The sequence below is a fragment of the Loxodonta africana genome, chromosome 3 (assembly GCF_030014295.1).
Source record: "Loxodonta africana isolate mLoxAfr1 chromosome 3, mLoxAfr1.hap2, whole genome shotgun sequence".
Classification (NCBI taxonomy): Eukaryota; Metazoa; Chordata; class Mammalia; order Proboscidea; family Elephantidae; genus Loxodonta; species Loxodonta africana.
In genome coordinates, this window is record NC_087344.1 from 206,972,837 (window position 1) to 206,999,233 (window position 26,397).

The 26,397-nt window shown below is 44.7% G+C and overlaps 1 long non-coding RNA gene across 5 annotated transcripts in view; it reads left to right on the forward strand.

Annotated features, from left to right (window-relative positions):
- The window catches only part of LOC135230829 (uncharacterized), a 76,948-nt gene that overhangs the window by 30,326 nt on the left and 20,225 nt on the right, over positions 1-26,397 (forward strand). For 3 of the 5 annotated variants that reach the window (XR_010321598.1, XR_010321597.1, XR_010321600.1), the window contains 3 exons: positions 2,723-2,924; positions 4,611-4,705; positions 14,734-14,832. This is a non-coding gene — a long non-coding RNA (uncharacterized LOC135230829). Of the gene's footprint in view, positions 1-2,722; positions 2,925-4,610; positions 4,706-10,174; positions 10,368-14,733; positions 14,833-26,397 lie in introns of all 5 variants that reach the window. The other 2 variants (XR_010321599.1, XR_010321601.1) reach the window with 2 other exon arrangements.

Genomic DNA, 26,397 nt, shown 5'->3' on the forward strand with positions numbered 1-26,397 from the left:
TAATTCTGTAATTTTATTGTTAATCTTCTGAATTTCTGATTGCTGTCTGTCTATGGATTTTTCCAGCTTATTAAACTTTTCATTTTGTTCCTGAATAATCTTTCTAATTTCTTTGATTGCTTTATCTGTGTGTTCCTTGGCTTGTTCTGCGTATCGCCTCATTTCCTTCCTGATGTCTTGAAGGGTTCCGTATATTAAACTTTTGTATTCTGCATCTTGTAATTTCAGGAATGTACTTTCATCTAGAAGATCCCTGGATTCTTTGTTTTGAGAGCCTGTTGAGGTGATCATGGTCTGTTTCTTTATGTGACTTGATATTGACTGTTTTCTCCGAGCCATCTAGAAGTTATTGTATTAGTTTATGCTTGCTTACTGTGTTGTAGCTGCTCACTTTGTTTTGTTTTGTTATACCCCATGGGTTGCTTGAGTGAGCTAGCTTGATTATTTTCACCTTTGGAGCTCTGGTGTCCTGTCCCCAGCTGGCTGGACCTGTTATCAGGTATATCAGTCTAGGAGTCCATTCAGTTTTCTTGTGTGAATTCAGCTCAGGTTTCCAGGTAGCTGATATCAAGTGTTTGGTACAGGCTCTGTCCTACAGTCTTAGACGGGCAGGGGTGATTGGTGTATATACTTGTATCTGATTGCAGCGGGGGTCACGCTCTGAACAAGGCAGGGGGCTGAAAACCGACCCCCAAGTGTCTCTGAGGAAAACGTGTCTCTGTTCCCCAGAGCATGCTGGTGGGTAGGTTCTGCAGAGGGACCATGGGCACCCAAAGTTTTTGGTTGTAAGGACTGGGAGGTACCAGTTATATTTGGACCCCTGTCCCGGGTGGCTGGGTGACCTGAGTAGAGCTACCAGTCCTTAGGTCCCTGCTGTGGGTAGGTGAGGACCTTGTTTAATAGGCAAAGCAATGTCAAACATCAAACGCCCACCTCTCAACTGCACAGCTGACATGGTTGGAGTTTGCCAGCAAGGGCCTGTTCTCCCGAAATAGGCCCACACAGGTCCATGCAGAAGGGCAAGGTGCTCCAGGTCCATGGATGGTTTATGCCTGGATAGGAGCTGCTTCTTTCCTGAGCTCCCCCAGTTAATGGAGCTAGCAAATTGTCTTTCCCCTCCAGTTGCAACTTTTTTCCTTCCCCAAGGCTGGGAGGACAGCTCCAGGTGCTCACCAGGGTCTGTCTCAGGCCTAGGGATTCAGCCGCTGAAGGTGGGTTGGGGGGGGCACAGTAAAACATACACAAGTCCTTAGCTTTTGCTGAAAGCACCATTCTCCTTAGGTTCCGGAGGTGTGAGTAGGCTGCGTGGCTGGCTGCTTCTCTCTGAGGAAACTGTGGCCCCACGCTAGAACCAGCCTGCCACCACTGCAGCCGCTGCTCCGGGAATGGTGCCTGATGGCTCCCCGCGATTCAGGTCCAGTAACTCCTCTCTGCTTCCCCTGCCCCTGCCCCTCAGTTCGTTGTCTAAGCTTGCCTTTGATGCTCAGGGCTCCCAGCTCGTCACAAATATACTCGTTTTACTTGTTTTTTTTTTGGGTCTTTGTTGTAAAGAGGGCTCAATGGAAGCGTCTGTCTATTCTGCCATCTTGGCTCCACCTCCGGTCTGATCCATAAATAATACTCTTTAGGCCTATGTTTATTTCCTTCTACCAGTTGCCATGGGGTTGATTCTGACTCATGGTGATGCCATGTGTTTCACGGAAGAATTGCACATAGAGTTTTCAATGTCTGTGACCTTTAGTAGATCACCAGGCACCTCTGGGTAGGTTTGAACTGACAAGCTTTCAGTTAGCAGCTGAGTGCTTAGCTGTCTGTGCCACCTAGGGACTCCCACTTCCTTCTGTGTGTACATATTTCCAAGATCACTGCCTGTAATGATAATTACTATGTTCTGCTTTACTTCAAATTATCAATAATTACTTTACACTCCTGACGTTCACCCTTCAGCCAAAGATTAGACTGGCACATAAAACAAAAGGAGACAAAATGGGCACACCAGCCAGGGGCAAGGATGAGAAGGCAAGAGGGGACAGGAAAGCTGGTAATTGGGAACCCAAGTTCGAGAAGGAGAGAGTGTTGACACGTGATGGGGCTGGCAACCAACGTCACAAAACGATATGTGTATTAATTGTTTAAGGAGAAACTAATTTGCTCTGTAAATCTTCATCTAAAGTACAATAAAAAATAACAAAAATGTCAAATTGGCAAAACAAAAAAAATTGGGGCAGAGAAGGGAGTAACAGAGATGAAGCCCACTGCACAGCTGGGACCCTTCCATCCCCACTCAGCAAGGGCAGATTGCCCAGTAGGTAGATCTGAGTAGGCTTAATGTGTCAGTTTGCTAATCTGTGGTGCACAGTTTCACAAGGATTTCACCATATCAGAGATGTGGTGAGGGACAGATGAAGCTGTCACTGCAGGTTGGTAGATGAGTACAAGTGAGCCCGAGCATGCCTTGTTTGTCGGGTAATCTGTCCCTGCCACTCTTGGATCTGAGATTTTTAGAGGAACTGAAGTAGCCCATGGCAACTAACAACAACAGTAAGTCTCTAGAGTGCCCAGGAGGGGCAATCAGGATTCTCTTTGTTCAGCTGGCTTAATTTTCTTCCATCCTTGTGGCGGCCAGTGAGAAAGTGTCTACCAGACCTCCAACTACAGGGAGCATAATGGACCAAGGACCCAGTTCCTGTGCTCTGAAATCCATCATCACATTTCTTCCTAGGCGATGCTTCTGCTGACTGTTCGCAGCCAAGGACCAAGTGCAGCAGGGACACTAAGACAGGCTCATATCTGGGAGACGCGGGAATCTTCTGATGGCCACTTTGGCTCAAGAACTCCCCAACAGCCTTGCTGAGCCTTTCTTAGACTACATGGCAATCTAGGATGCTTCCACCCAACCTTCCTTCTCTCTTGCCCTACCTGAGGTAAGGCGTGCTTCCTGAGCTGATATCTTTCCCAGCCTTTTCTGGCTCCCTCCCCATTTTCTACTACAGGTGATTCCCCAAATAAAATCCTTGTATATTTAACAACAACAACAAAATTACTTTAGCAAATGCCTTTCATTAATGAGGAAAATATCCTTAAGCTGTGTGAAATACGCTAATACCTTTAAAATATTTAAAGCTGAGAGACACAAATGGAACGTGTGATGTCTACCCACTACAGTGCTTGAAGCCTATATTCTTCCTCTGGGCTAGAGAGGAAGCAAGTCCTCACTTTAAATCAATCGTGAAGGCTGAAATGATGGCTCTAAGGCTTGTGTCAGCAGACCCGGTGGAGCTGAAGTTTCCTATTTGCTGGCTTGCTCATGATGACTCTGCAGGTGGAGCTCTCTGAGATCACCAGGAATAATCCAGCGAAGGGTAGGCCTAGAGCAAGCACAGTCTTGCTGACCCAAGATAAATTTGTTATGAGTATTTTCCTACTACTTTAAATGGATAAGAGAGAAGCTGACTCTAGAGGAGAACCCAGAACAAGCCCCTAGTCACAAAATGCAATTAGTTTACAAAGGATAAAATCTGAGAACAGCAAACCTACCTCCATTTCTAACAACAGCTGGGGGAATTTAACCCTGAGGTTGGCAGTTCTGCCTCATGGAGACTATGTATCAATTTTCTAATGCCTCTGTGCCTCACTTTCCTCACCTGTAAATTGGGTTGCTACACTGTCATGGATTGAATTGTGTCCCCCCAAAATATGTGTCAACTTGGTTAGGCCATGATTCCCAGTACTCTGTGGTTGGCCTCCATTTTGTGATTGTAATTTTATGTTAAAGAGGACTAGGGTGGGATTGTAACACCCTTACTAAGGTCACATCCCTGGTCCAAGGTAAAGGGAGTTTCCCTGGAGTGTGGCTTGCACCACATTTTATCTTACAAGAGATAAAAGGAAAGGGAAGCAAGCGGAGTGTGGGGACCTCATACCACCAAGAAATCAGTTTCTGGAGCAGAGCTCGTCCTTTGGACAGGGGTTCCTGTGCTGAGAAGCTCCTAGTCCAGGGGAAGATTGATGACAAGAACCTTCCTCCAGAGAAAGCCTTCCCCTGGAGTTGATGCCCTGAATTTGTACTTCTAGCCTCCTAGACCGTGAGAGAATAAATGTTTGTTAAAGCCATCTGCTTGTGGTATTTGTTACAGCAGCACTAAATGGCTGAGACATGCACTTATGGTGTAGACTTTGATTATTTTTTTCTGACCATAACCTCTTCTTTCTTCTGGAAATGGCATTCTCTTAGGGGAACTGAACTCCCCCACCTTGCAGCTGGCCCCACGTGGTCTGAATAGGACCTGACCTCCACCTCCTAATTTGCCCCATGTGAGCTCATGATCTGGGTTGGAGCATTCTGAAAATTTCCCTGGAGTTTTCAAACCTAGGTTGGGGGAAAGTGCTTCTTTTTCTTTCTGGTAGGAAGGGGAGGGACGGGGATTAAACCCAGAATTATTTTCATGAGGTAGGCAATAAATGTATGGTGTTCTAGGCCGAAGCAGTGAAATATGCCATGTTAACACACGTCATTTGTAACAAACGCTAGTGTTCCTCTGAGACCCAGGTTTGGGAATAGCGAGCCAGTGAAAGCACATTATCTTCCTCCTCCCCTTCTGTCTTCACAGGGATTTGCCACAGCCAGTCAGCCTCCTCTTCTTTCTCTGAACACCCTGTCCTTGGACTGGAAGATGGGAAGTGGCCTTGCAATGCTGATAACTGGGTAAGGGGATAAGATGGTGGCTGCACTTTAAAGTCTCTGTCTCATTTGATGATCCTCTCTACCATCTAGTGAGGTAGGTAGATTAGATATAACCCCATTTCATAAACAAAGAAATCTGAAATTTAAAAAGGTCAAGCAAATTCCTCAAGATTTTTGTAATAGGTAGGAGCTGGAAAATGGTTGGTAGTCAAGTCTCCAAATTCATGTACCAAAACGAAAAAACCAAACCCACTGCCACTGGGTTGATTCCAACTCATAGCAACCCTATAGGACAGAGGAGAAATACCCCATAGGGTTTCCAAGGCTGTAAATCTTTACGAAGCAGACTGACACATCTTTCTGTGGTGGATCGGCTGGTGGCTTCGAAATGCTGACCTTCCAGTTTGCAGCCGAAGCGCTTTAACCACTGCACCACCAGGGCTCCTTAGATTCTTATACAATCACATGAAATTGCCACTATCATAGATTTTTAGGGCGTTTCTCTAAAAAAAATAAGTGTGTGACTATAACAATAGTTATGTTTGCCCTTTACAAAAGTAAAGATACTTTCACATGTATTATCCATGTCAATATAAGAATAAATTACCAGAATTCCATGCCACCAACCCCACTGGCCAAGAAGCAAACTAGATGTGAGTATGTAATGTATTAGTTTCCCATTGCTGCTGTAACTAATTACTACAAACTTAACAGGGAAGGACTGCACCAAAGAGAGCATTCTTAAAGCTCTAGCAGTCTGTTTTCTATCAAGAGTGACCTGTTCTTTCCTCCCACCCCAAGAGAGAAACTGCTTCAAACTTGTGCTGAGCCCATACCTGCTTTACAAGACATCCCTGTCTGGCTGAGAAGCCTAGTCAAACCCGAGACCACGTGTTTGTTGTGCAAACAAGGCCAAGCCAGGTGTCCAATGCCCTGCCTCAGCAGAACATTAAACTCTGTTAAACCCTTTGTGGGAGTTTCTGGGAGTAAATACAATATCTGAGTCCATTTCTTCATTGGGATGCTTGGCCTGCTTTATATGGCTGTCTCTCCCTGTAACTCAGCCCAGTCCAATCATATCTGATGTATTCATAGCCAAGTTATACAATAATCTCTTGCTGCTGCCTTTGAAGTATCTTTTTACTTCAAGCTTAACTTATTCTTTCAAATGGGTATATAGAACCAAGAAATATATTTTGAAATTATCACGATATGGAGCCCTAGTTGTGCAGTGGTTAAGACATTGGCTGCTAACCAAAAGGTCAGCAGTTTGAATCCACCAGCTACTCCTCGGAAACCCTTTGGGGCAGTTCCACTCTGTCCTATAGGGTCGCATTGAGTCAGAATCGACTGGATGGCAATCAATTTGGTTTTTTGTTTATGATAACAATTCATCGTCATTCATTCATTGATTGACCAAACACATTTTGGGCACTTACTACCAGCTACTGCATTCCAGGCACTGTGCTAGACACTGGAGATGAGGAGATGAGAGGTGTGGCCCCTGCCTTCAAGTTGTGCCCAGCCCAGTGGGAGGCTGCCTGATGTAGTGGTGAAAATCACTGCCTAGTCAGACAGGCCTGTTTTCTAAGCCTGACCCTGCAACTTACTAGCTGTATAAACATGGGCAAATTATTTAGCCTTTCTAACCTTCACTTTCCAAATCCATAAAATGGGATTAATAGTTCTACTTCACAGGATGGTATGAGAATTAATAGCATAAAATATATTACCTGGAACACAGTAAGCACTCAGTAGGTGATATCTATGTTATCAGTATCACCATCGTCCTAATTAACAATTATAATATCAAATGTGAAGTATGAGGATAGGAGGCGTGAACACGAGGGGTGGGGAGGAAGGAGACTTATAGGAGGAGGAGAACTGATTCCAGGCTGAGCCCAGGATAAGTAATAGGAAGTCAGGTGTCTTAGCTATCTAGTGCTGCTATAACAGAAATACCACAAGTGGATGGCTTTAACAAACAGAAATTTATTCTCTCACAGTCTAGGAGGCTAAAAGTCTGAATTCAGAGCACCAGCTCCAGGGGAAGACTTTCTCTCTGTGTTGGTTCTGGGGGAAGATCCTTGTCATCAAACTTTCCATGGTCTAAGAGCTTCTCAGTGCAGGGACGCTGGGTCCAAAGGATGTGCTCTGCTTCTGGCTGTTCTTGCTTGGTGGTAATGAGTTTCCCTTGTCTCTCTGCTCTCTCCTCTCTTCTACATTTCAAAAGAGATTGACTCGAGATACAATACGTCATGGATTGAATTGTGTCTCCCAACTATGTGTCAACTCGTTTAGGCCCTGATCCCCAGTACTGTGTGGTTGTCCTCCACGTTTTGATTTTCCTGTGTGTTATAAATCATCATCTGTGCCTGTGGTTAAAGAGGATTCGGGTGGGATGTAACATCCTTGCCCAGGTCACATCCCTGAGCCAATGTAAAGGGGGTTTCCCTGGGGTGTGGCCTGCACCACTTTTTATTTTACAAGACATAAAAGGAAAATGAAGCAAGCAGAGAGTTGGGGACCTCAACCACCAAGAAAGCAGTGGCAGGAGCAGAATGTGTCCTTTGGACCTGGGGTCTCTGCATGGAGAAGCTCCTAATCTAGGGGAAGATTGATGAGAAGACTGACAGAGAGAGGCAGAGCCTTCCCCTGGAGCTGACACCTGGAATTTGGACTTTTAGCCTATTTTACCGTGAAGAATAAATTTCTCTTTGTTAAAGCCATCCACTTGCAGTATTTGTGTTATAGCAGCACTAGATGACTAAGACACAACCTAATCCTGTAGATTTAGTCCTGCCTCATTAACATAACTGTCTAATCCTGCCTTATTAACATCATAACCAAAACAAACCAAGCCTGTTGCCGTCAAGTCGATTCCAACTCATAGCCACCCTACAGGACGGAGTAGAACTGCCCCATAGGGTTTCCAAGGAGTGATTGGTGGATCTGAACTGCCAAACTTTATGGTTAGCAGCTGAGCTCTTAACCACTGTGCCACCAGGGCTTAGAGGTTAGGATTTACAACACATAGGATAATCACATCAGATCACAAAATGGTGGGTAACCACACAATACTGGAAATTATGGCCTAGCCAAGTTGGCACACACTTTGGGGAGACACAGTTCAATCCAAAACATCGGCTGTGGGAAGGGCATTCCAGGAAGACAGAATAATAGCATATACAATATCCAGAGGCAAGAAAAAGGAGGCACTTTCAGGAAAGTGCAAGTAGTTCAGTACTCTGGATCTTGGGATCTACGTAGAGAAGTGATGGGAGAGCTGGTGAGGACAGGAGGAGCCACGCTGTCATCCTTGCAGTTGTCAGAGGGCCCTGCATTGCCTTCTACCACTGCTCCCCATCTAAGTAACCAGATGGTTCATGGCGCCTAAGGACCATCTCACTTGGCCCTAGGCTTTATAATACGGATGTTGAGAGAGATGCTTTGATTTTCCATTTCTTCCCAGGGCAGTCACTAAGTGTCATAAGGGAAGAGCTGGGCTCTGATGCAATATTCAAGGATTTCCCTGAGACATGTAACCCGTCTTCGTATACCACACCAGGCTCTAAGACAATTCAGCTTCAGAGAGTGTTCTAACGGGTAGGGGGAGGTCTTTATGTTAGGGGAGAATTGGAAAAGGAAAGGAAGTGTCAACTAATGTTCAACTGGTACAGAAACTATTCTTATGGTCAGTGTCACTTTTCCTCACTAATGGCTCTGACTTAGCTACAGTTTGGCAGCAGAAGCTTTAAACTCGCTGCGATGACCCATAGGCAGGTTCAGTCAAGTCAATACACAATAACTGGACATGTGCTTTGCATCTAACACTCTGTTAGGCGCTGTAGAGAAAGACTAAAGCAGCGTACTGAGAGTTGAAGATATTACCTAAAGGCCGAATTCATGGTTACACAGCTGGTAGGCATGGCTGAACTGGAAACCCAGGTCTCCAGGGCTCCAGAGGACCTGCTCTTCCTAATACGTTATGCTGCCTCTTTGCATTAAGCATGGCCAGCTTGGCTTAGGAACAACTAGGAAATAGAGTACAAGCCCTAGCCAATCACGATGTTACACATCTTGTTGACTTAACCCAAATGAACCTGACACAATAGAGCTCTGCATCCAATCAATGAAAGGAAAATCGATCAGCCTTACAAAGCAGGAAGAGGTACAATGTGATAAGAAATCTCTTGGCAAGTACAAGGTGACCCTGAAGGGACCAAAGGCGGGTGGGGAGGGACTGCCACTCAACCCAGCTCAAGACAAAACAGAAGAAACTTTAACTGGTTCTCATATCTTCCTTCAAGGTGAGTAAAATAGTCCCTAAGAAAACCTTGGGTAGGAGGCCAGTATGCTACGGGGGTAGCGAAGAACCAAAGGCAATCACTGGCAGTTGTGTAGGTCTGTGGGCCATTCAGTTGCCTCCACTAGATTTGGTAATCGAGGTCTGAGATTACAGCACAAAAAGAGAGAAACTGGTGGAATTCAAAGACAGAAGAATCCAGTGGATAAGAGAAGGAACCTTTATTAGACTAGAAACTCACTTGAAGACTCATGTGTCATCCGGCTCTGTTACCTTTAGACACAAAGACTTCATCTTGGGCAACAACAAGAAAGATCTATGTTACACCTTACCAAGGGACACAAGTTGAGGCAGCTTTCAGTCGGGTCACTTGTATTTGCCTGGAAGAGATAAACATCTACAGAGTTATACAGAATGGAAATTGGGACCCTCCTGCTACATAAGAAGTCCCTGGCTAGGACACACAGTTAAGCACTCCAGTACTAACTGAAAGGTTGACGATTTGAACCCACCAAGAGGTGCCTCAGAAGAACAGCCTACTGATTTGCTTCTGAAAGTTACAGTTTTGAAAACCATATGGAACACAATTCTACACTGCAACAAATGGGGTCACAATGAGTTGCAATGGGCTTGACAGCAACTGGTTTGTTTGGGTTTTTTTTTTTTTTTCTCTCCACACTAACTATGAAGATTGGCCCTATAAGAGGTAGCAGCATTTCAGACCAAGAACCCCTGCTGGCTCCTGATAGGGATATAGTATCCAGACACACACTCTGGCTAGCTTGGTTTCACCACCTGTGTGAGGATGATGATAGCTTCCCTGTCCTGCTTCACAGGATTACTGAGATTAATAACACAGCATTTGTAATATGCTTTAAGATCTTTGAACTATGCCTTGTATAAATGCTGGGTATGAATTTTTAATTATCATTATTATCACCTTATCATTGCTGCAAATTATGCTTGGAGAGGCCTGTTGGCCATTTTGGTATCCATTTCTGGCCAACTTCTTCCTCCCTTATTTCTTGCCGTGCTGATGACCATTAAGGCCCTTGAGCAGCCCAGTCGCTGCTCCCTAATTTATCACGAGTGTCCTGGTCCTGATCTTTGATACTTTGTCACATAATTCACCTGTCTGCTCCTCTTTTTCTTATCTACTTTTCTAAACCCTGCTTTTTTCTCAGGAGTCCTGGTGGCGAAGTGGTTCTCAGCTGCTAACTGAAAGACTGGCAGTTTGAACCCACCAGCCACTCTGTGGCAGAAAGATGTGGCAATCTGCTTCCATAACGATTTACAGCCTTGGAAACCCTATGGGGGATGTTCTACTCTGTGCTATAGGGTCGCTATGAGTTGGAATCGACTCGACAGTGGCAATGGGTAATGGTACCTTTTTCTCAAGGCCCAACTCAGGGTTTCGCATCTCTGTGAAGTGACCCCCTCTTTTTCTGACTCAGTACTCTCAGCTAACATGGATTGAGTCCCCACAATATAATTAGTCACTAAGGATATAGCCATTAAAAAGGACACTGTCCCTGACCTCGAGAAGCCCATGGTCTAGTTCAGTAGCTTTCAAAGTTGTTATTTTTATTTTTTTTAATTTTTAAAAGATTTTAATGTGCTTTAGGTGAAATTTTGTAGAGCAAATTAGTTTCTTGTTCGATAGTTTGTACATACAGTGTTCCATGGCGTTGGCTGCATTCCCCTCAGTGTGTCAGCACTCTCCCCATTTCCGCCCTGGGCTCCCTGTTTCCCTTCGTCCAGATTCTCCACCCCTTCCTGTCTTCTCCTCTTTGCTTTTGGGCACGTGTTGTCCCTTTGATCTTGTATAATTGATTGTTGTAAGGAACATGTAGCTTACAAAGCTTTCCATGGTGATCCAGTAAGAAATGTATTTTACATCATAATCCATTACATATTTACATGTTTGTGTTTGTACGTATATATAACTGAAATGAAAGCTTCACAACATTCTGTTTATTATGTGCGCTGCACTCTACTATTTCATTTTGAAGGATTGCTGGTTGTGACCTAAAACTTTAATTTTATAATCCCCTAATTATTTAGCCAATGAAAACTCTTTGGATCACAACAACAATGTTGTCCGGTACAGTACTTATACATGGCTACCCCCCCAGGTTGGAAGGCACTCAAAATACACACTGGCCACAACAATGGCACCAACGACCATGAAGCTAGCGCAGGACGAGGTGACGTTTCGTTATTTTGTACCTGGGGTCACCATGGGTGAGAGCCAACTTAATGGGAACTAACAATGAGTTTGACTTAAATCTGAGGTACAGAAACAGGCATGTAAATAGGCAATTACAGTATATCGTGTTAGAAGCATATATTGTTATCGTTCACCATTGTATCCGTGGGACTCCTGTCACCTACATGAGGGAGGGACTTGACCTATACCTCTGTGCACTTTTTCTTCATCCCTCCGCCCTGGTCTGGTACACTCCACAGAGAGTGCAACAAATACCCTATTGTTAGAGATGGCAATTGTGTTGATTCGTGTCCTCTGAGAAGATGCCAAGGCAGGGTTAGATGTGCGTGAGGATTTACTGGGGACGGTGCCTGTGATGGATAAAGGGGGATGGAGCAGGAGAAGATGAGGAAAGCTTTCAGACCACACTGCAGGTCTGATACCTGATTTGGGGGGCAGGGAGAGGTGAAGAAGGAGAGATGAGCGGGAATGGTAGCACAGTGCCACGAAAGGTTTGCCCAGGCCGATGGGGCGTCATTCAGTCAAAGCCACCTATTGAGTGAGTCCTGCCTCTCATAAGAATGGGCCTGCCTCAGTATTCCATCTGCGCTTCGTGTATCGCTGGGGGCAGCCTGTAGGAAGTGTGGTTGGATGGATCCTGAGGGGCAGAAGCTGGGGCTATCAGTCGATTGTGTTATGGCCACCACAATGATGATAGTTTTGAAATCATGGGCTAGTTTTTCCTTTCCAACTAAAAGCAAGTGGTAAAAAACTCTAGACATGTGTAAGTCATTTTCTGCTGCTCCCTGTTGTAGGTTCTTCCCCCAGTTGCCCTCTTGGGCGGTAGGCATCAGGCCCACTCTGGCGGCCATTACCCCAAAGTCTAACTGAGGCTTTGAGAGCCTCTTTTGACACCATTGTTCTAGGTTAGTGTTCCTTGCGGTGGGTTAAAAGAAGGGGGGCAGTGCTCACGGAAGTAGGGAAACACTGGAGAGAAGTTGCTGACACCACAGAGTCCTACACACAGAAGGCTGGGGCTGTGATGAATTATTCCCTGTGAGTGACCCAGTCCCCCTGACCCCCAGCCTTCTCATCCACTGTAGCCCACATAGAGGCCCCTCCTCACTTTTTAATTCAAACACTGCAACTAGTGCAACAAAGCTTTCTTATATATTCCCTGGGTCGTGAAGTTGCCGGGGAGCTGGGGCCAGCTCTGTTCCTTCTATCCTTTTTGCCCACTGTCTTGGGACACAACTGTCCAGGCTGAGGCACTGCCTGAACATCCTCTGATGGCCACTCAGGCAGAGCCACCAGGAGCAGGACCTGTTAGTGATCTGAACTTAAATGTGGCATAGCTTAGTCATAACTGTCAGGGCAGACCGGCAGGAGCTACCTTTTTAACTACCTTTTTAGGTAACACAACACTCACTGACTTTTGTGGCTGGATGGCTCACAACTGTCCCAGTTTCAGGCCTAGTTCTCATGACCTCACTACTCGTGAGTGCCTGTGAAAAGGAATGCCGGTCAAGTTAAACAGTGACTACACTCAGTGTTTGTTCAGCATTCTACTTAGCAGGTACTCAGAGCCCTTTACAAGCGTAATCTCATCAGCCCTTGCAAGAGTCCTTTAAAAGAATTGGCAAATATGTCTGTTTTGTTAGTCTGGGAAAGACAACTCACGAAAATTAAGACTTACTAAACCACTTTAATCAAATAAGGTGATACAATGAAGATGGTGACACTATAAATTAAAAAAAAAAATCCAAACACACTGCCATCAAGTCGATTCTGACTCATAGCACCCTATAGGTAGAACTGCCCCATAGGGTTTCCACGGAGCAGCTGGTGGATTCAAACTGCCATCCTTTTTGGATAGCAGTCGTAGCTTGCCGTAGCTCTTAACCTGTATGCCACCAGGGCTCCAATGGTGACGCTATAGCACGTGGGAACTGGAGAACCAGGGACCGAGTCTCTGAACTCAGCCTACACTCACTTTTTTCAAGGGGGCTTCCAGGCTCTATCAGGTTGGCAACTGGTCATTTCAAAGATCATCAGGCTGAAGTCTAATCTGTCTGCTGTTCGACCTGATTTGGATAGAGAATTACTTCCTTCTGCCTTGCTGTCTCTGTGGAAGCCAGAACTGACACTGCACGTAGTGTACGTGCACGATTGTGATCCTAATGTGTGGCTTTTAGGACACCGTGCCTCAGAGGACTAGCAGACCTGGCCGCTGCAGTGTGGAGAGGTTACCTGAAGTACCTCTTTTTTCTGATGTTAGGAAACCAGAAAGTCTGTAAGGACACGTTTTAATCCAATCTGGCCGAATTGCAACTTGGACTTATGGGAAAAAATTGATAAAAGGGTCTAATGTGTGTCTTCTCTCCTAAAAGCTGTTTTTCCAGTTTACAGCTATGTCTACTTTGTCAGTCTGGGAAAAGGAGACTTATGAAAATGAACACTTACTAACTCACTTATTCAGATAATGCCCTTAGGATCATTCTGAGAAATGAGTGGGCCGAGGGACCTGGAAACTGGCCTGTGAAACGCAAAGACAGGACAGGTGGAGACCAACACAGGCTCTAAGGTTTCTGGCTTCTGCAACTGACTGCCATAAACAGAGACCGGCAGCAGACGTGCAAGAGGGAGACAATTAGAGAAGAAAAATAATAAGTGGGGCTTTTTACATGCTGTAACTGAAGATCTATCTGATGGGTCTGCTGAAGGATCTATTTGCTGGCCCGGCAGGAGCGTGGGCTGGTGCCCGGGGGAAATGTCAGGCCTGATAGGTGTGAAGATCAGTGGCACGTAGGTAATAGTTGAAGACAGGAGTGTGGGTGATACAACCAGGAAGAGGGTGTTGCATAAGAGGCCAAAGATATCACTAAGGGAGGTCTACATTTAGGGTGGAGTACATGGAGGGAAGCTCGCTGACAAGAAGCTGGATTGCCAGAAAACCAGTCAGATGAGATGAAAAGAGGCTTTGGGTTGCAGCTTAAGAGGACATTGGCAACTTGGATGTGAACAGTTTCAACATGATGGTGGGCTGAGGACTGAGGATTGAAAGAGGCATAAAGAAATGAAGGCGATTAGCAGAGAATCTATACCATAGACTAGCCTTGTGGGAAGTTTGGTGGTAAAAGGAAATAAAGAGATTAGATGGTAGCTTTATAGACTTAGGAGGAAATAGGACCAAGGAAAAATAATAGCCAACATTTAATCATCATTTATTTTAATTAACCAACACTTACATAGGACTTACAATGTGCCATGCACTGTTGTGTTTTACAAAAATTTATTCATTTAATCCTCACCAGTTTCCTATGAGATGGCTATTATTATTATCCACACTTCATAGATAAGGGAACTAAAGCTTACAGCAGTTAAATAAATTGCTCAAAGCCACACGGGAGCAACAATAGAGCTGAGCTCAACTATAGGCAATCTGTTTCTAGAGTCCAGTTTCTTACTTTTCCCTCTGGGATGGTTTGGTAGTAGCTTAAGAAGGAAGTATCAAGATTTTTTCTTTTTTAATAGGGGAGACTTCAACTTGTTTGGATGCTAAGAAGAAGGAACCAGTATTTTAAGAGAATGAACAAGAATTTCTGGTCCTAAGAAAGCAAGACCTCGGAGGATGTGAGTGGCCACAGTGGGAAAGTATAGATGAAGCAGTTAGTTGTGGGCAAGAATTAGAAATAATTCTTCTTCTTAGACAGGAGGGAGATGGTGAAGATACAGATTAAACTTTGTGGTGATAAGAAGGAAGGTTGAACAAATTCATATCAGATAGGCTTTTGTAAAGTTTCTGTGGAGGGAGATTGGGGATGTGGCTCAGAGCCTGAGTAGAAAAAGCTGCAGCTTCATGGAGTGGAACTGGAGTCGCCATTACCAATCGTGCTGAGGGCTGACTGGGGAGGCCTACCATGAGTACCAAACAGCCCTGTATCCAAAGCCATTTGCTGGGATCTCGCTCCCCTTCTGTCACAGTGTTTAATCAGTTGAGAATGACATAGGAGAAGCACATAGAGAACAACAGAAGATCAAATAGCACTTGTATGGCTTCATGTTTTCATGAAGCTCAGGGGAGGGAGGGATCTGCATGCTTCGGAGTAGCCAGGGAAAGGCTGGGGCTTGAGCTGGGGCTTGAGCTGGGCCTTGAAAATCAGGAGAATTTGTGGCATAGTATAGGAGGCAAGGAGTCCCTGGTTAACATTCTTGGCTGCTAACTGAAAGGTTGGAGGTTCAAGTCCACCCAGAGGCACCTTGGAAGAAAGGCCTGGTGACCTACTTCCAAAAAATCAGCATTGAAAACCCTAGAGAGCACAATTCTACTCTGACACACACAGGGTCACCATGAGTTGGAATTGACTCCACGGCACCTGGCACTGGTAGAGGAGGTGCAGTTTTTGGTGGTGGAGAAGGTGAGAGGAACAAAGGATCACAGGAAGGGAGGAAGGTGAAGCTCTTGATAAAAGCTTAGCTGTGGTGGGAGGTGGTGATGAGAGGAACAGTGTATTGAGGCCAGAAGACAACCCCACCCAAAGATCCACTCCTGAATTGGGTCCCCCTGAGCTTGTGTCGGCCTCCTTGGCTCTCTCCCGTCTCTGCTTTCCTTCTCTCCATTTTAATGATAGTTTCCTAATATATCATACTTAATGTTTTTATTTTATTCATTTAAATTGACTAGACTGTAGACGGAAACCCTGGTGGTGTAGTGGTTAAGTGCTACGGCTGCTAACGAAAAGGTCGGCAGTTCAAATCTACCAGGCGCTCCTTGGAAACTCTATGAGGCAGTTCTACTCTGTCCTGTAGGGTCACTATGAGTCGGAATTGACTCAATGGCAATGGTTTGTTGTTGTTGTTGTTGTTGTTGTTGTTGTTGTTAGAAGATAGACTCTGTGAGGTTAATTGTCTGTTGGTTCACTAGTGTATCTCCAGGGCCTAGAGACAGGGCCAGGGACAGAGGAGGCACTTAGTAAAATTTGCTCAAGGAAGGAATGTACAGCCATTTCAGGGTTAACCTGAGGTCCTTCCCATGTAGTCTCAGGAATCCCTGACCTCACAGTCTAACTGTGAAAAAAGCCTGATCAGAGAGGGTGGCAGCCTGCTTCTTGAATGGAGGCTGTTTTCTTTTTGGTCATTGCTTTCATTGTGGTAAATATACAAGTAACAAAACATTTGCTACTTCAGCATTCTTCACACATACAGTTCAGTGAGGTTAATACGTTCATCATGCTGTTCACCCATCACCTGACCATTAACCATTCAGAATTTTTCCTTCACCCTTAACTGTTCTCAAATGGGGGCTATTTGACACCCAGGTGAAAAGAAGGGGATCTGGATTCTGAGGAAAACTTCCTCCCAGTGGAGGTAGGGGTAAGTATGAAAGGACTGATGGTTTTTAGGCTAACTAGTAGGACTTGATGACTTCGGGAGGTCCTTAGGTTTTATAAATCTGTTCCTTCAGCACTCACTGGGGACTGTGCCAGCCCTAGTCAAAGGGCCCTTCTATTCTAGAGTCCTTTCCTGGATAAAGAGCCTGGCCAGGTAACAAGGGCCCCTTGTATCCTTGCCAGCTTTTTAAACTCCCAATAGGTAAAAAATATGATTTTTCCCTCACACATTTAGGTTTAAAATTGGCCTCAAACTAGGAGATAAAACACACGATGTTCAGAGAGCAGGGCTCTGCCTGGAAGTGGTAGGCCCATTCATCATAGGTATTCCCAGAGGTCATGGGCCGTGGGTCTTGTATCCACCCTTGAGCTATCAGTTCCCTCGGCCATTAGCCAAAAACAAAACCAAACCCACTGCCACTGAGTCGAGCCCTACTCATAGCGCCCCCATGTGTTGTAGAGTAGAACAGCTCCTCTGAGTTGAGTCCTACTCATAGCACCCCATGTGTTGTAGAGTAGAACAGCTCCATAGGGTTTTCTTGGCTGTAATCTTCATGGGAGAAGACTCCAGGCCTTTATTCTGTGGAGTCGATGACAAGCCACTGGCGCCACCCAGGCTCAGCCCCTCTGTGAAAGGGTGGTCCAGTTTTCCTGTTCTGTGAAATGTGTGTGAGAATCCTCACTTGCTTTCCCTAACCCTGCACCAGCAGGATGAAGGAAATCTGATCCCACCTATGGAACACCTTGTGTTCCTGAAAAAAGAGGCACTTTACTTTTAGACAGTAGCACTGCTGTTTTAAAAGTCAACTGGCCACTCGTCAGGGAGCTTGAGCTGGCAATTTCCTGGGAGCCTTGGCATGCGTCTGCAATCTCCAAGGGAGGGGCCCCTTACGCCAAATGCCCAGAAGGAAAGTCTCACAATGGGACGCCTCTCATGTCTGCCAAGAAGGGGTGAGCAGGTGGGGAAACCTGGTTACGCTTGTCAGTCCAGCCTCCTCAGCCTCCTCAGCAGAAATGCCAGCCGTGAAGCGCAACTCCCCACCCTGAGGCCAGGATGTCAGGATGTGAGGAAAGAAGTGGCCGGGGTGTGAGCCAACTCCCTGTTGTCAGGGCAGCCCTGCAAGAGCTGGGTCCCTTGGAGCTCCAGTCTCAGTTGGGGTTGGTGGAACAGCACTCGAGGGCTGGACTCTGACACCTGTCTCAAGACACATGTGTCGTGGTCACCTGATTGTGACGAGCAGGCGTGGAGTATCCACACTCTAGTCCACAAGTCTGATGGGCTAATGTTTGGAGGCAACAATGTGGGGGTGGATCTGGCTCCAGGATCAGCTGAGGGCCAAGTGTTTCCAATCACGTCTCCTCCCCGCTCTCCGTCTTTTCCTTCTCCCAAGCAGTAGACACCAACTCTGCTCAGAGGGCAGGACGGCATCATAGCACCTGCTCTGTACAAACAATGCCAGGGCTCTAACCCCACCTGGTAGCTGTTTGTCCTTAGGCAAATCACTTAGCGTCTCTGTGCCTTGATTTCTTTAAGTCCATCTGTAATTCTAGCTGCTGTCAAGTGATTCTGACTCATGGCAACCTCACGTGTGTCAGAGTAGAACTGTACTCTACGGGGTTTTCAATAGCTGATTTTTCAGAAGTAGATCACCAGGCCTTTCTTCCAGGGTGCCTCTAGGTGGACTCAAACTGTCAACCTTTCTTTCTCTTTTTTAATTTTATTTTATTGTCATTGTTGAGAATATACACAGCAAAACATAACCAATTGAACTGTTTCTACATGTACAATTCATTGACGTCGATTACATTCTTTGAGTTGTGCAAACATTCTCACCCTCCTTTTCTGAGTTCTTCCTCCCCCATTAACGTAAACATACTCACTGCCCCCTAAGGTTCCTAATTGATCTTCAGAGTTGCTGTTGACACTTTGATCCCATATACGTAGTTCTTCTGACAGCATAATGCTTAAGGCAGAGATTTTTTACTAGTTAGCTAAATTATTATTTAGTTTTAAGAAGGCTTCACCGGATATTTTTGGTTCAAGGTTTAAAGATTATCTCAGGGCAATAGTTTGATTCCATGAGAGTTTCAATGCCTGTTCTGCATTTTTCCCCTTCTGATCAGGCTTCTTCCATTGAATCTTTGATCAAAAAGTTCGGTAATGGTAGCTAGACCAAATCCAGTCCTTCTGGTCTCACGGTAAAGAAGGCAGGCAAGCTGGCACCCTTTCTGTTAGCAGCTGTTTGCACCACCTACAAACTCCATGTTGTTAGTTGCTGTTGAGTTGATTGTGACTCATGGCAACCCCATGTATGCAACGTAGAACTGTTCCACAGGGTTTTCAAGGCTATGACCTTTCAGAAGCAGATTGCCGGGCCTGTCTCTCAAGGCACCTCTGGGTGGGTTTGAATTGCCAACCTTTTGGCTAATAGCCAAGTGCTTAACCATTTGCACCACCCAGAGACTCCCTAGAAACTCCATAAAACCCCAAAACCAAATCTATTGCTGTCGAGTCGATTCCGACTCATAGCAACCCCATAAGACACACTAGAACTGCCCCACAGGGTTTCCAAGGAGTGGTTGGTGGATTCTATCTGCGGACCTTTTGGTTAACATTCAAATGCTTAACCACTGTGCAGCCAGGGCTCCAGGAATTCCACAGGACGATGAAAATAATGCTACCTATCTCAAGACTTATGAGAATTAAATGAGTTAATGCAAATGAAATGAATAGTGCCTGGCACAGAGTATGTCTCAATAAATCATTGTATTAAATAGCAATAATGCCTCTGACGGCCCTCTGGAAAGTTGCCACTGCAGACAGAACTAGGCAGAAGGCAATGAGCAATATTAAATTGATAAAGAGGATGGTTTAGTCCCACCCCCCATCTTCACCCATGGGCCAACCCCTCCCCTTCCCTGATCTTTGAAAACTAGTGTTACTTTTGTAACTGCCTTTAGGAATCCTCAGAATTATTCTCTGACATTGCAGAGCTCCTGCCTCACCCAGATTATACAGCTACAGTGGCCTTGGTTAAACCACTCCCCATCCCTAGGCCCTATAGATACATTCTCCTTGGGGCAAAATTCTTTCCATCACTTTCTTTTTAGCTTCCCTGGCCCTTAAACTAGACTTTCAGTGGATTCTGGAGAAATATCAAGAACCAACACTAACACCCAGGCACCAGATTTATGTTTTCCAGGAATAACTTGTTGTTGTTGTTATTAGGTGCCATCGAGTTGGTTCCGACTCATAGCGACCCTACGTACTACAGAACGAAACACTGCCAGGTCCTGAGTCATGCTCACAATCATTGCCATGCTTGAGGCCATTGTTCCAGCCACTGTGTCAATCCATCTCCTTTCGCTGACCGTCTACTTTACCAAGCATAATGTCCTTCTCCAGGGACTGATCCCTTCTGATAACATGTCCAAAGTATGCAAGATGCAGTCTCGCCATCCTTGCTTCTAAGGAACATTCTGGCTGTACTTCTTCCAAGACAGATTTGTTTGTTCTTTTGTCAGTCCATGGCATATTCAACATTCTTCATCAACAAAGCTGTAAATTCTTCTTCGGTCTTCCTTGTTCATTGTCCAGCTCTTGCATGCATATGATGCGATTGAAAATACCATGGCTTGGGTCAGGTGCACCTTAGTCTTCAAGGTGACATCTTTGCACTTCAACACTTTAAGGAGGTCTTTTGCAGCAGATTTGCCCAATGCAATGCGTCTTTTGATTTCTTGACTGCTGCTTCCTTGGGTGTTGATTGTGGATCCAAGTAAAACGAAATCCTTGACAATGTCAATCTTTTCTCCATTTATCGTGATGTTGCTCATTGGTCCAGTTGTGAGGATGTTTGTTTTCTTTATGTTGAGGTGTAATCCGTACTGAAGGCTGTGGTCTTTGATCTTCATCGGTAAGTGCTTCAAGTCCTCTTCGCTTTCAGCAAGCAGGGTTGTATCATCTGCATAAAGCAGGTTGTTAATGAGTCTTCCTCCAATCCTGATGCCCTGTTCTTCTTCATATAGTCCAGCTTCTCGTATTATTTGCTCAGCATACAGATTGAATAGATATTGTGAAAGAATACAACCCTGATGCACAGCTTTCCTGACTTTAAACTACTCAGAATCCCCTTGTTCTGTCCGAACAACTGCCTCTTGCTCTATGTACAGGTTCCTCATGAGCACAATTAAGTGTTCTGGAATTCCCATTCTGCCTGATGTTTTCTATAATTTGTTATGATCCACTCAGTCGAATACCTTTGCATAGTCAATAAAACACAGGTAAACATCCTTCTGGTATTCTCTGCTTTCAGCCAGAATCCATCTAACATCAGCAATGATATAGCTGGTTCCACATTCTCTTCTGAACCCAGCTTGAATTTCTGGCAGTTCCCTGTTGATATACTGTTACAGCCACTTTTGAATGATCTTCAGCAAAAAGATGGTCTCTAAATTCAGGTGGGATATACTCAAGGTCATACTTTGGCTCTCATGGACTTGTTCTAATTTTCTTCTGTTTCAACTAGAACTTCCATATGAGCAATTCATGGTGTGTCCCGCAGTTGGCCCTTGGCCTTGTTCTGACTGATGATATTGAGCTTTTCCATCATCTCTTTCCACAGATGTAGTTAATGTGATTCCTGTGTGTTTCATCTGGCCAGGTCCACATGTGTAATTGCTGTTTATGTTGGTGAAAAAAGGTATTTGCAATGAAGAAGTCATTGGTCTTGCAAAATTCTATCATGCGATCTCTGGCATCGTTTCTACCACCAAGGCCATATTTTCCAACTACCGTTCCTTCTTCTTTGCTTCGACTTTGGCATTCCAATCACGAGTAATTATCCATGCATCCCGATTGCAAGTTTGATCAATTTCAGATGGCAGAAGCTGGTAAAAAGCTTCAGTTTCTTCATCTGTATCCTTAGTGGTTGGTGCATGAATTTGAATAACAGTCGTATTAACTGGTCTTCTTTGTAGGCATATAGATATTATCCTATAGTGGACAGCACTGTACTTCAGGATAGATCTTGAAATGTTCTTTTTGACAATGAATGTAACGTCATTCCTTTTCAAGTTGTCATTCCCAGCATAGTAGACCCTATGAGTGTCTGATTCAAAATGGCCAATACCAGTTCATTTCAGCTCACTAATGCCTAGGATATCGATGTTTATGTGTTCCATTTCATTTATGATGATTTCCAATTTTCCTAGATTCATACTTCTTACATTCCAGGTTCCGATTATTAATGGATGTTTGCAGCTGTTCTCATTTTGGGTTGTGCCACATCAGCAAACGAAGAACCTGGAAGATTTATTCCACATCATTAAGGTCGACTCTACTTTGAGGAGGCACCTCTTCCCCAGTCGTCTTTTGAGACAGTGTCCCGCTGCTATTCATAAGGTTTTCACTGGCTAATTATTTTCAGAAGTAGACTGCCGGGTCCTTCTTCATAGTCTTAGTCTGGGAACTCAGCTGAAACCTGTCCCCCACGGGTGACCCTACTGGTTTCTGAATACCAGTGGCATAGCTTCCAGCATCACAGCTACACGCAAGCCCCCACAGTACGACAAACTGACAGACACGTAGGAGATTGGTGACTTGTTGTTGTTAGGTGCTGTCAAGTCAATTCCAACTCATAGCGACCCTATGCACAACAAAGCGAAAAACTGCCCAGTCCTGCACCATCCTTATAATCGTTGTTTTCCTTGAGCTCATTGTTGCAGCCACTGTGTCAATCCACCTTGTTGAGGGTCTTCCTCTTTTCCACTGACCCTGTACTCTGCCAAGCATGATGTCCTTCTCCAGGGACTGATCCCTCCTGACAACAAATTATGTAAGACACAGTCCAGCCATCCTTGCCTCTAAGAAGCACTCTGGTTGTACTTCTTCCAAGACTGACCTGTTCATTCTTTTGGCAGTCCATGGTACATTCAATATTCTTTGCCAGTACCAAAATTCGAAGACATCAATTCTTCCTTGGTCTTCCTGATTCATTGTCCAGCTTTCACATGCATATGATGCGATTGAAAATACCATGCTTGGGTCAGGTGCACCTTAGTCTTCAAGGTGACATCTTTGCTCTTCAATATTTTAAAGAGGCCCTTTGCAGCAGATTTGCCCAATGCAATGCGTCGTTTGATTTCTTGACTGCTCCTTCCATGGGTGTTGATTGTGAATCCAAGTAAAATGAAATCCTTGACAACGTCAATCTTTTCTCTGTTTATCATGATGTTGCTTATTAGTCCAGTTGTGAGGATTTTTGTTTTCTTTATGTTGAGGTGTAATCCATACTGAAAAGGCTGTGGTCTTTAATCTTCATTAGTAAGTGCTTCAAGTCCTCTTCACTCTCAGCAAGCAAGGTTGTGTCATCTCCATAAAGCAGGTTGTTAATGAGTCTTCCTCCAATCCTGGTGCTCCATTCTTCTTCATATAGTCCAGCTTCTCGTATTATTTGCCCAGCATACAGATTGAATAGGTATGGTGAAAGGATACAGCCCTGGCACACACCTGTCCTGACTTTAAACCACTTTAAACTACACAGTATCCCCTTGTTCTGTCAGAACAACTGCCTCTTGATCTATGTAAAGGTTTCTCATGAGTATAATTAACTGTTCTGGAATTTCCATTCTTCCCAATGTTTTCCATAATTTGTTATGATCCACACAGTCAAATGTCTTTGCATACTCAATAAAACACAGGTAAACATCCTTCTGGTCTTCTCTGCTTTCATCCAGGATCCATCTGACATCAGTGATGATATCCCTGGTTCCACATCCTCTTCTGAACCCAGCTTGAAGCTGTGTTCTGTATTTCTTGGCATAGATGAGTGAGCACCTCCAGCGCTGCATCTGTTTGTTGAAACACCTCAATTGATATTCCAGCAATTCCCGGAGCCTTGTTTTTTGCCAATGCCTTCAGAGCAGCTTGGATTTCTTCCTTCAGTGCCATCAATTCCTGATCATGTGCTACCTCTTGAAATGGTTGAACATCCACTAATTGTTTTTTGTATAATGACTGTGTATTCCTTCCATCTTCTTTTGATGCTTCCTGCCTCGTTGAATATTTTCCACATAGAATCCTTCACTATTGCAACTCAAGGCTTGAATCAATTCTTTCAGCTTGAGAAACGCCAGGCGTTTTCTTCCCTTTTGGTTTTCCATGTCCAACACTTTGCATGTGTCATTATAATACTTTACTTTGTCTTCTCGAGCCGCCTTTTGAAATCTTCTGTTCAGTTCTTTTACTTCATCAATTCTTCCTTTTGCTTTAGCTGCTCGACTTTTGAGAGCAAGTTTCATCGTTTCCTCGGACATCCATCTTGGTCTTTTCTTTCTTTCCTGTGTTTTCAATGACCTCTTGCTTTCTTCGTGGATGATGTCCTTGATGTCATTCCACAATGCGTCTGGTCTTCAGTCACTAGTGTTCAATGCGTCACATCTATCTTCAGATGGTCTCTAAATGCAGGTGGAATGTACTCAAGTCATATTTTGGTTCTCATGGCCTTGCTCTGATTTTCTTCAGTTTCAGCTTGAACTTGCATATGAGCAATTGATGGTCTGTTCCACAGTCGGCCCCTGGCCTTGTTCTGACTGATGATATTGAGCTTTTCCATCGTCTCTTTCCACAGATGTAGTTAATGTGATTTCTGTGTGTTCCATCTGGCGAGGTCCATGTGTATAGTCGCCGTTTATGTTGGTGAAAAAAGGTATTTGCAATGAAGAAGTTATTGGTCTTGCAAAATTCTATCATTTGATCTCTGGCATCGTTTCTGTCACCAAGACCATATTTTGCAACTACTGATCCTTCTTCTTTGTTTCCAACTTTCGCATTCCAATGGCCAATAATTATCACTGCATCTTGATTGCGTGTTCGATCAATTTCAGACTGCAGCAGCTGATAAAAATCTTTTCCTTCATCTTTGGTCCTAGTGGTTAGTGCGTAAATTCGAATAATAGTCGTATGAACTGGTCTTCCTTGTAGGCATATGGATATTATCCTATCACTGACAGCGTTGTACTTCAGGATCGATCTTGAAACTTTCTTTTTTGATGATGAATGCAACACTATTCCTCTTCAAGTTGTCATTCCCAGCATAGTAGACTATATGATTGTCCAATTCAAAATGGCCAGTACCAGTTCATTTCAGCTCACTAATGCCTAAGATATCGATGTTTATGTGCTCCATTTGATTTTTGACAATTTCCAATTTTCCTAGATTCATACTTCTTACATTCTAGGTTCCAATTATTAACAGATGTTTCCAGCTGTTTCTTCTCATTTTGAGTCGTGCCGCATCAGCAAATGAAGGTCCCAAAAGCTTTACTCCATCCATGTCATTAAGGTCGACTCTACTTTGAGGAGGCAGCTCTTCCCCAGTCATCTTTTGAGTGTCTTCCAATCTGGGGGGCTCATCTTCCAGCACTATATCAGACAGTGTTCTGCCACTATTCATAAGGTTTTCACTGGTTAATGCTTTTCAGAAGTAGACTGCCGGGTCCTTTTTCCTAGTCTGTCTTGGTCTGGAAGCTCAGCTGAAACCTGTCCTCCATGGGTGACCCTGCTGGTATCTGAATACCAGTGGCATAGCTTCCAGCATCACAGCAAGAAGCAAGCCCCCACAGTACAACAAACTGACAGACACTCAGTGTTTCGGAAAACTGAGGCCTCCATGTGATGTGACCATGAATCCAAATTAATTAATTTTGTAAGTGTCTGTTTTTTCAGACAAGTGTTCCCTAAAATACTCGGGTTGGGGAAGGGGAGATCAGAGAAGGTAGGATGTACCAGAAACCCCAATTGTCATCTGCCCTCTGACACAAGATCGTGGACAGCCAAGGCTTCCATGTGCCACTTTTGTGGCCAGCCCTCTTCTAATCCTTTTCTAAACTCTGTTTCCATCTTTGGTGAGGAATGAGTTGAAGAATATACTGTAGTAGGAGCAGCTCGGCAGCCATATTCACCTGTGGAGCCTAGGCACACAAAAAGCCCATTGCCGTCAAGTCAATTCCAACTCACAGCAACCCTATAGGACAGAGTAGAGCTGCCCCATAGGGTTTCCAAGGCTGTAATCTTTGTGGGGAAACCCTGGTGGTGTAGCAGTTAACAGTTTGGCTGCTAATGAAAAGGTCGGCAGTTCGAATCCACCAGGCACTCCTTGGAAACCGTATGCGGCAGTTCTACTCCATTCTATAGGGTCACTATGAGTCGGAATCAACTCAGCGGCAATGGGTAATCTTTATGGAAGCAGATTGCCACATCTTTCTGGTGTAGAGGGGCTCGTGGATTTGAACTTTAGACCTTTCGGTTGGTAGCTGAGCACTTAATCACTGCTCTACTAGGGCTATTTAGGCACATAATAGGTAAGAAGTAAGTGAGCATTGCAAGTCTACACAAGGGTTTTCTTGGATTTTAATGGTGCCTCAGAATCACCTTGAGGTCTCCTTAAACCCTAGCTTGCTGGGCCCAGCACCAGGGTTTCCATTTCAGTAGATCTGGGCTGGGGCCTGAGAATTTGCATTTCTAACAAGTTCTAAGAAATGTCTAGGCTGCTATCCCTGGGACCACATTTGAGAAACATTGGTCACAGAAAAGGTCCCTGGGTGGCACAAATGGTTTTTGCTTGGCTACTAACCAAAAGGCTGGCAGTTCAAACCCACCCAGCAGTGCCATGGAAGAAAGGCCTGGAGATCTGCTCCTATAAACATTACAGCCAAGCAAAATTTATGGAGCTCAGTTCTACTTTGTAACACATGAGCTTGTCATGAGAGGAAACTGACTCAATGGCAACGGGTCAGGTCTACACAA